The sequence below is a fragment of the Aedes aegypti genome, chromosome 2 (assembly GCF_002204515.2).
Source record: "Aedes aegypti strain LVP_AGWG chromosome 2, AaegL5.0 Primary Assembly, whole genome shotgun sequence".
NCBI classification, from domain to species: Eukaryota; Metazoa; Arthropoda; class Insecta; order Diptera; family Culicidae; genus Aedes; species Aedes aegypti.
The window spans coordinates 208,788,996-208,799,367 of NC_035108.1; the positions used below are offsets into that span (position 1 = coordinate 208,788,996).

Below are 10,372 nucleotides of genomic sequence, written 5' to 3' on the forward strand. Positions count from 1 at the left end.
TCCTTCGGGTCAGTTTTGATCTAATTTACACTATGTGTTTTCAGATAAATATGACATGATTACTTGCATGTCATATTTATCTGAAAACACATATAGTTTTTTTTTTCATGTAGTTTTTCACATAAGGTTCATCGGTTTACAACATGAACGTTTGCGATTTCATTATGATTGCATTCATCGGATAAAACACATACATTTGATCAGAAAAGTATACATGAGTTAATTGATCTTTTTAATGAATTTTAATGGATGATTAAGATGAAAATAATTGGTTTTGTTCGTGATTCTCATATGATCGTTAAATAAATTTTCAAAGAATTTGTTTTATATTTTTGAGATTATTCTACTGAAATAGTCAAAACACATAATTTGTGTTCTAAATTATTTATTCAATTATTATTCAAAATTATTGTATACATATATTGATTTTGAAATATGCGATTCTAAGTCAGTTTTCCTGCCATAATCCATCGTCTGCGTCTTGGGTATCCTAAAGATTTCCTTCATCTTTCTGTAAATTTCAAATAGACTAGCGAATTTATACCTGGTTGTTTTGTATATAAACATTTAAATTACCCAACGTTGTCGTTCAATCATTCAATGCACACTGGTCCAGGAAGCTAATTTAGACGGACATGAGGTTTTCATCAAGATTTATTGATTTTAGAGCCATAGTTTCTTCTGAGAATATGTTCAGAATTCCCAGTACTAAAAAATGTACGGATCGAAAAAAAATGTTTACGGTGATCGCAAAAGTCTGTCTGATGGCTGTCTTGGCCAAATAAGTTGTTGAACATCAATTTTAGCAACTTTTCCTAGCGCTAGCAGCCTAGAGAGCCGTGTAGTTATCGGTAGCGGTTGACTCAACTGGCTAAGAATAATACTACGGATCGCCTGATTCGGTGGTAGAAATCCACCAGACAGGTAACCCCAATTCATGCGACCCGTGCTGATGGATGAATGGTTGAGGGGGTTTAAAAGATGCTCAATCGCGAACGGAGCCTGGTGTGTACCTGAGACGAGACTCGCGAAGACGGTCTTCGTTTTCTGTGATTGCTGAGTTTTTTTCTTCTTCCACTTTGTGTTTATACCAATTATGCGCATGCTGTTCAAATCCTCACATGAACCTCTCAGCAAAAAATGATTGAGTTTGCATCACATCGAATCATAAATAGCCGTTTGAGTGAAATTTCATGCCAGCCAAAAAAAGCAGACATTAGAAATAATTAATCTTCTGCTTAGATTTATTAGCAACTTTGGAAAAAACTGCTCCGCCGCCTGAGGTTTTTAATAACAGTTTACTTTGAACACAATACTTTTCAGTTTTTCAGCCATAAAAACGGTGGGCTGCATTTGACGTTTCGTGAGAGGGGAATCTGGGCTGCATATGACGTTGATATTTTTCCTCTTCGCGAGTCTCTCTCAGGTGTGTACCAGGGCGAACTCCCCAGTATGTAGCCCTTACTGCATTACGGCGAGGCATTGATGCAGCGGACCGTTATTCCCCAGCGACTCGTGGGAACAAATATGAGTACAAATCAAAACAACAACAATCTTGAAGGTGTCGATTGCCTCTCTCAGTCGGAGCCAATGGTAGTGGAGGACGTGCAGAGCAATACTGAGCTAACCGAAGAGCAGTTACTTGCAAGTTCGCAGGAGGATATGCTTACCGACGCAACCGAAGTAAGCAACAAAAATTCAACAAACCATCCGTATCCGGACACCCAACTGCACATGGACGACGATAATAACGATGGTATAAATGTTATCATCAACATCCCAGAATCTCAACCATCAGGATCTGAATCCAAAACGGATCCTTCATGTCATCAGAACAACGCGAATGACCAACAGACGACAAAAATAAACCTCACGAGAGGACAAAGGAAGAAGTTTAAAGCACTGATGCAGAGCGGCGTGAGTCGATCTGAAGCCCTCATTCAGCTCGGGAAGGGTAAAGATGAGCTAGCTTCCTCTAAACGTGGCAGGACGGACCTAGACAACTCGGCTACCAGTGAAGACGTCCCCAAGCAGAAACGAACCAAGAAACGCCTGGATCCCAGAGATCGAGCTGAGCAATCGAACCACGATGGCCCAATGGCTCAGCAGTCAAGTGACGGTCACCAAAATAGCGGAGAAAACCAAACGGCTGGTCATAGCTACAGTGACATGACCAATCGTAGGAAGGTCGGAGTTGTTCCGAAACACTTTCCCACATCCCATCTTTCCACGACTCAGCTTAATGCTCTTCAGGAGGCCCTGCTGCTATAAGTGGAGAAACAGCGTAATGAGCCGATGAAACCAAAATTCTGCAACCTGCTCTTACTTACTTACTTTTGCTGGTTCTACGTCCTTCATGACATGACCTGCGCCACAATGTTACGCCAACTAACTCGGTCCATGGCTGCTAACCTCCAATTCCTCGATCGCCCCACACTTCCAAGATCCTCCTCCACTTGGTCAAACCACCCAGCTCGTTGCGCTCCCCTTCGTCTTGTACCGGCCGGATTTGAGTTGCAACCTGCTCTACAAGTCTGGATACATGGTCCTTGTCTGCAAGGATCTCGAGACTGCAGACTGGGTAAAAGAAATAACTCCTTCACTCATCCCTTGGGAAGGTGACGAGTTGGAAGCAATGGACGAGGAGAAAATTCAGCGTCCAGAACCAATTCGTGCGTTCTTTCCCCAAAGTGCGAAATACTGTGATGAGCGCATAAAAACGCTCATCGAGAGTCAAAACAAGATCACAACCTTTTTTTTTTTTTTAATTTCTTTATTAGTGTCATTCCAAACATTACATTCATTTCTTATATCTAGGTGTGCTGTGTTATTAGACAACACTATCATCCTAATTTGGTAAAACAAATTTAAGATTTAATTAACATTTTGTTAACAACATATTACATTTCATTTGCCGTAGCAGTTCAGATTTTTTACAGGTGAGTTTATTTCTCCTGCTTATAAGAAAAAAAAACGCTTTGAATATACTTAACCTAAACATATAACGCATTAATCGTGGCAATAGAAGATTGTAACGATTTTTGCCTGATACCGGAGCGAGGCAGTATGACCGACCATCTTTCGGAGATAATTCTACTTCACAATCGTCTCGCTGGAATAGGAGAAACGATGACAGACCACTGGCTGGTGTCGAGAGGGCTCGAGAGAATGGAGCCTTCCAGAATCGTATAATTCCCTCATCATGTCGCTCGAGTCTCGTCCGGAAGAAGAACTTTCGTTGGATTTCGTACGAGGGCGACTCTTGGACGAGTGGAGGAGACGGTGCGGGGGTGAATTTCATAGCAGCAGCAGTGCAGAACAGCATCATCGTGCCTTGCAGACTGGCACAAAACCAAAACAAAAGTGCCATTAGGGATCATCCAAAAATGACGTCCATCGTAAGGGGGAGGGGGGGGGGGTCTACGAGAGTGTGACAGTACGTGTGGAAGGTATTGGAAAAAGCGTGACAGAGGGGGGAGGGGGGGTCTAAAAATCTCAAAAAACGATGGACGTCATATTTGAATCGTCCCTTACTGCGGCAAGGAGGGGCACTTTAAGCGAGATTGCCGCAAGTGGATCCAGGATCAGCAGCGAAAAGGCGACGGCCGCGATGGTGCCGGCCGTGGTTCGGGCAGCTCGAAGCAGAAAGTAAACAAAGTGCAAGAAGAAAATGAAGAAGTGTGTTTCAGTGTTCGGTCGAAGAAAGAAGATGAACATTGGTACCTACACGGAGAAAACGGAAAATACTATTTACCATATTATTTATGACATTCTAGACATTAGCCCACTTTAATCGATGCAACTGATAACAAATATGCTTGGCTTTAATATTTTTATACTTTATCAATCATATTGATGAGTTATAATCAGCTGTGCATAAAGCAAAGCAGATATTATTCTGGCGACTTTGTAAAATTTGCTAGTAATTTTCTCTACCTAGTACGGAACGGAAGCCATTGCAAAAATTGCCAATTTTCACCTGTGTTTTCATAAGCTCAATTTCAAGATAAATTACATTCAAATAATCATGTACTATTCACGGTAAGTTTTTCAGCAAGCGTTCCATGTATTCGAAAATTACGACATTACTTTTCCCCCAGAAAACAAGCTCGTTCTGTTTGGCCTCGGCTTAGAGCGCATCGCGGAAGCCTCCATTTTTCGATCTGGAAACGGTATTCCAGGATCTTTGCTGGCACCCTATCAACACCAAGCAACTAGAATCAATGGTAATTTAATAGTGAGAAACTGTTCCGCAAAGAATCAGACGATTGTGTTGTGTCCCGCTACTCCGAATCGGATCCGTACGATGTGCGACGTTGTTCTTGGTTCGGCATGGATAAACTGTTGGACATGATTGAGTTTGCACGGATTCTACGGGAATATCGCCAAAATAGAATAGAAGTTTCACTTTAGTAACAGATGTAGTATATTGTTTTTATTAAATTGTTATTCATCACATATTTGCGTTTCATTTATTATTAATAAAAATAAATAAATAATATAAACACAAAACTTTTAAATGGAAATGATGAATAATACCGTTTAATGCATGACGTTAATAATTACATAATAAGCATGCTCATACATAATTGTCATTTATACTAGCAAATCATAATGTTGAAATATGCATGTCCAGGAGTGAATAGACCAAATATGGTTTTAGTATGATCTTTACGCTGCTTAGCATATATTTTTTTAACCGTGTAGATTCGGGGTGCACCTCCCATATGACTGGTGACGTTTCGAAGCTGATGTCAGTGAACGATTCGCGGAAGCAAACAATTTGTTTGGCTGATGGGAACAAAGTGCAATCAAAAGGTGTCGGTGACTGTCGTGTTGACGCGTGTGATGGTAGTGGTGTTCCCGTGAATCTAAAACTGAAAAACGTTCTGCTCGTGCCGGATTTGAAGAACAATTTGCTTTCGGTGAGCAAAATCGCTGACGAGGGATACGATGTAACGTTCAGCGAAAGTGAGTGCTGTATCACGAAGAACGGAATTGTTATCGTTGTCGGTGTCCGTGATGGAAATTTGTATCACTTGAAGCGTGAAAAAGAACAATCGTTGTTGGCGGAGACGAATCATCGGGCTGGATGTCAGCACATCTGGCATCGCCGGCTTGGGCATCAGCACCCGGAGGATGTAACCAAGATTGTTCGAGATGGACTCGGTACTGGACTGCCCGCAGCAAAACGGCAAAGCTGAGCGAATGAACCGGTCGTTGATCGAAATGACCCGTTGTCTGCTACGTGACGCTGAAATGGACAAGAGGTATTGGGGTGAGGCCATTAACACCGCCAACTACCTACTCAACCGGCTTCCTTGTTCCGCTACTGGTAAAACGCCGTTCGAGCTCTGGAGCGGAAAGCTGCCGGATTACAAACATTTGCGTATTTTCGGATCTGCTGCCTATGTTCACGTACCGAAAGAAAAGAGGAAGAAACTTGACCAGAAGAGTATCCGGATGATTTTTGTTGGTTATGCGGAAGGAAGAAAGGCGTACCGGTGCCTTGATCCGGACACGGATGCTGTGACAATAAGCAGAGATGCGGAGTTCGTCGAGGAGTTCTCGAAGGGGGAAGATATTCGTGAAGTTTTTCCAGTCTCGGTTGCAGTATCGCGACAACCGAAAACCAGTTCGACGAAAGAAGGTGTAGTAATACAACACCACAATCTCACCCGCTTCATATTTCTACGAAGCACATACTCATAAATTAAACACTTCCTCTATTTGACACAGCAACAACCTAAAATCTGACCACCCATATTTGACCTACTGGGAAAGTCTCAGCAGGCCAAGTTTACACAAACTATATTTTGCCTTCCTTATTATGATACCTCCAAATTGTTACCATATGTGCACAACAAGCACTGTCCGCATTTACGACATCTGTTTATCAAATATACCAAGCGTTGTGCTCACTCCTCGTTCAACCATTCTTTACCACATTAGGTTACCACTTAAGCCTTCTCCGAAATAAAGATTCATTCGTTAACCATCACTCAGTTAGTTAAGTCAAGTTTAATATCCGAAGTCCGGTAACCTATTACATGGCTGACCGTGACGAAAGAATTAGCTCGTCGGTTTAAAGTGAAAATCTGGTGTAACCGAAGCAAAAATGGGTTCAACCGAAACAAAACCAGCAGTGCCACCGGTTACACACGAACAAATTGTGAGCATAATCAATGCTAGCAACGCGAAAAACAAGGAACACGCCGAGAGAACCACAGTTTCGACGGAAGTTATTGCGTACACCTTAGTGGCCATAGTGATTTTCGTACTTATTTACCTGGCGTATAAGTTAATCACTAACTACGAACGTATGCATACCCAGACACGCGTGAACAATGCAGTTAGCCTGAACAATCTGAAAACAAGTGTAGTTTAATGCGCGTGGACAAAAGTTAATAAGGGAACACTCACTCAAAATGTATCAGCCAATTGCGCTTTTCTGTGTAGCGGTAGCTCTTATGCAAGCGACATTCTACATCTTGTGCGCGATAATCGAACAACAACTTAATGAAGTGTCACTATTTCACTAGACGAAAACACGGAGAGCACTTGAAAAGGCTTTGAAAAACAGACTTTGACAGTTCACAAAATTCAGCAACGGTATCGAAGTGATAACAGTAAAGTACGTCAATCCACCGATAGACGAGTGACAGTTTACAAAAAAAAAAAATCACACGGAAAGCAGCAAGCAGGTAGCTGCTCAACCGTCCCGCAGTGCAAAACGTAGCCGTGATGAGCCAAGCAGAATTAACAGTACGACAGTGCAAAACTTAGCCGCATAGCCGTGATGAGCCAAGCAACACCAGCAGTACAACAATAACAAGGTATTGGCCGAGTATGAACAGGAACAGCATTGTACAAACATGTATGTATTAGAAAACTTGATATGTATTCGATTTTGTTATGAATTACCCGAGAAAACAAATCCCACCAATAGCAAACATTTTATTATTCCCAACTATCAGGCAAGCAATAAGCGACCTAAAAAGAATCAAAGACAACCTTAAAAAGTCAATCTACAAGCAAATTTCTAAAGACACTTTAGAGTCGAATCTTAATTTAGCCAAAGAATTAAAAGAAGTGATCGAAAATTGTCTAGACGAAAGGTACCAGGAATTACCGTCCAACTAATTCAACGAAATCTGTAAGCAAACTAGAGACATCTATTGGGAAATTTGCACAATAACTAAACGAAAGTTAGCCAGCTCAGACGAAACGCCAAAAATGCCGCCGCCGGAAGAAAATTTTGATCTGAAAAATGCTATTGCGCTGGTACAACCATATGATGGTTCGCCACAACAATAGACCATTTCCGTCAAAAAATTTTATTTGCTCATGAGCTTTCTTTCAATTTACTGGACAAACTTTCCTAAGGAACCCATATGTTTTGAAGCCCCTAACTAGTGAAAAACAATGAAAAACTGGTGGCACGACAATTCGCCCCACGGTCCCGTACATATTATTTCTCTCCAATTTTTATCAGGCCCCTTTTTCCCCTATGATTTTATCTCCACGTTGTGGTGAATTTTGATCAGCTGTTCCTCTGCGGTCTCCACTCAAGCTTCTGGATTTACTGCAACGATCAAGATTTACTCAGGTGGCGCAGATCATTGATGCGTGACACTAGTTCTCTCTTTTCTTCTTTCGCTATTCTTATGCAGAGCAAATAGTGACGTCAGCCGGAAAATAAAAGAAAGAAAAAGTGGCACACAACAATGATTTGCGCCACCAAAGTAAATTCAGAACATTGGTCTCAACTTTGTTGATATTCGGGTTTGGATGCACTACCAAGACCCCAAACAAATGGAAACTGGGACCATCAGGAAGAGCCGTCGCGATGAAATTCTTCGTGGACAGATGAATGATCCCCTTCTTATCCTTCGCATGAAGTTGCTGTGGTGCTCCAGCTAAATAATTCTCGAAAAGAGTGCTACTCGCTCCTGGTTTTAAGGCCACTGGAAAATAGGCGACAAAAAATTTCACAGCGTGGCAGCATAACATCTTTGGGCCCATTAGCATATTTCATAACGCTGAAGGGGGTGGGTGGGTGTCTTCAAGATGTTACAAGTCATACAAAATTCGGAAAATATTCTTACAAAATGCGTTATGAGGGGGTGGGTGGGTGTTGAAAATGATTATTTTTGGCGTTATGAAATTTGTGAATAAACCCTTTTAAGCTATTTGATCATAATTCGAGATCCGTAACAATGCCGCTTTCAAGGTTGCAAGAGCTGTTTGATTAATAAATTTGATTCGGATTCTGCCCCGGCTTCCATGGGATATCCGGTAATAAAAATGAGACGCTTCCGAAATCCTCGTTGCCAGTTTGCCGCCGGCCATAAAACCACAAAAGAGCAGGAACCTATCGCGGATCATCCGGTGCACCACAGCAGCTTCAGCGGTTTATTTGTTGTGGTCCTGAAGGATTTCAAAGTTGAGAATATCATTAAATTCCAACTACAAGGACGGCCATTTTTCGTGGAGTTCTTGTGATTTCGGTGACTGTTTGAGGGCATAGAAGCAGCACGCTAAACCAGATTCACGCATCGCATGAGTTCGATCTGCATAAAATAAGGCAATGAATGCAAAAATGTCTGAATAAGTGAAAAATCTGTGCAATTCGCACACATTCTTTGAGCCTATACGTAAACATGTTGGCCATTGTCTATATGCAAATCACTGAAAATAGAACTGTCAGTCATCACCCATGTGACAGCAAACAGTTGACTGTTGGTAAGATGATTTCTTACCGGGAATTTTTTCATCGAAAAGCTGAAAGATGGTCACATTCACGAAATTTGTTTCCCCATTTACTTCCGCTTTAGATATTAAAATAGAAAAAAAACTGAAAAACTTAAACATTGTCATGTTTTCATAATCAAAAGAAAAACGGAAGCGAATTCCGAATTTCGAGCGTTCTTTCGCTGTGCGTAATTTACTCATTGATTTTGGTTTACAAGACATTGCTCAATAATGAATACAACCTATTTTCACAGGAAACGTGCTGCATGTGAAGGGGCCAATTTTGTGAACCCGCTACTTATTTTTGAGCGGAACAAGTTTAGCGTGAGGTTGATAAACAACAAACCAACGAGCGAGTCAATTTTGTTGTTGCTGGATTTGACATTTTGTTGTGTCTACAAACATTCAATGCAGGGATGTTGTAAAAATTTTGAGAAATCTCCACTTTCTACACCCAGGGTTGAAACAACTGTGCCGCACGACGAATTTCACCTCAAATTCCCAAATTTTCAAAAAATTGTAAGAAAATCAGGAGTGCATACAAAAAATACCTGAAAGCGCCAATAATCATTAAAAAGTATCGCCTTTCGAAGAAAAATATAAAAATTGGGGGTAAGGTCTGACGGAAATGGTCTATTGTTGAAAATGCATTAACCTTTAATATGATTTTAGTTTCATTGTCCGGTATTCCGTTGATTAAGGCGTCGACTCCAGCTTTCGTTGCCATTTTGGTGGCAACATCTGTTGGAATCTTGCTTTGGATGTACATGGTGGTCAATTGGGTTGAAAGCGCTTCAACTTGTTCCAAAAAGTTTTCTGCGCGTGTACTGCACATAACTGCAAAACAGTAACATTCGACATTTTTGACAAAATGGAGTTAATACCATGGAGTGTCATCAAATGATAAATACTTTCGATCAACTTACTGATATCTGTGAGATTGTTCTAGAAAATTCGAAAAAAATACCAAGTTGTTTTGTCACATTGATAATTATAACCGCATAACAGTCACATTGAGATTATAAATGGGCCTAGTAATGTGATAGCAATGAAATTTCAATCAGAATTATTTTCGTACAATTCACCTAGTATGCGATATGAGTTGTACAAAATATCAGCCTCAAATAGGCACTTTTAAGTTCCTGGTAATTTTTAGAAATTTTAGTTTCCTCCCATACTGCCATAAAACGCACACTTGGTATTCCATTTACTCAATGCCTACTTTTGTCGAATGTTACAAATATGCAGTTATGGGCAGTGTATATCTTAACCTGTTTAATTTTGCCAACACTGTATCTGGTGACTCAGTACTTTTACAGTTATTCGATACCGCGTCGATTATTCCCTGGAGTGTGGCTACGTTAGTGGGTAAAGCTAGACGAGCTCTCCCACTTAACCTTGTTTTAACAAATTTTGTTGCAGTAAGCATTTGGTCGGGTTTGATTAATTCCGACAGTAAACTTACTGCGTCAACGAAAGCTTCCAATAGACCATTTCCGTCAGACCTTACCCCCAATTTTTATATTTTTCTTCGAAAGGCGATACTTTTTAATGATTATTGGCGCTTTCAGGTATTTTTTGTATGCACTCCTGATTTTCTTACAATTTTTTGAAAATT

The 10,372-nt window shown here is 40.8% G+C and overlaps 1 long non-coding RNA gene across 1 annotated transcript; it reads right to left on the reverse strand.

Annotated features, from left to right (window-relative positions):
• Nucleotides 1-5,837: 5,837 nt before the first annotated feature.
• Nucleotides 5,838-7,127, reverse strand: LOC110676341. The gene is made up of 2 exons (XR_002500286.1): nucleotides 6,424-7,127; nucleotides 5,838-6,367 (listed from the first exon to the last, which is right to left on the reverse strand). It is a non-coding gene; the product is annotated as an uncharacterized LOC110676341 (long non-coding RNA).
• Nucleotides 7,128-10,372: the final 3,245 nt, after the last annotated feature.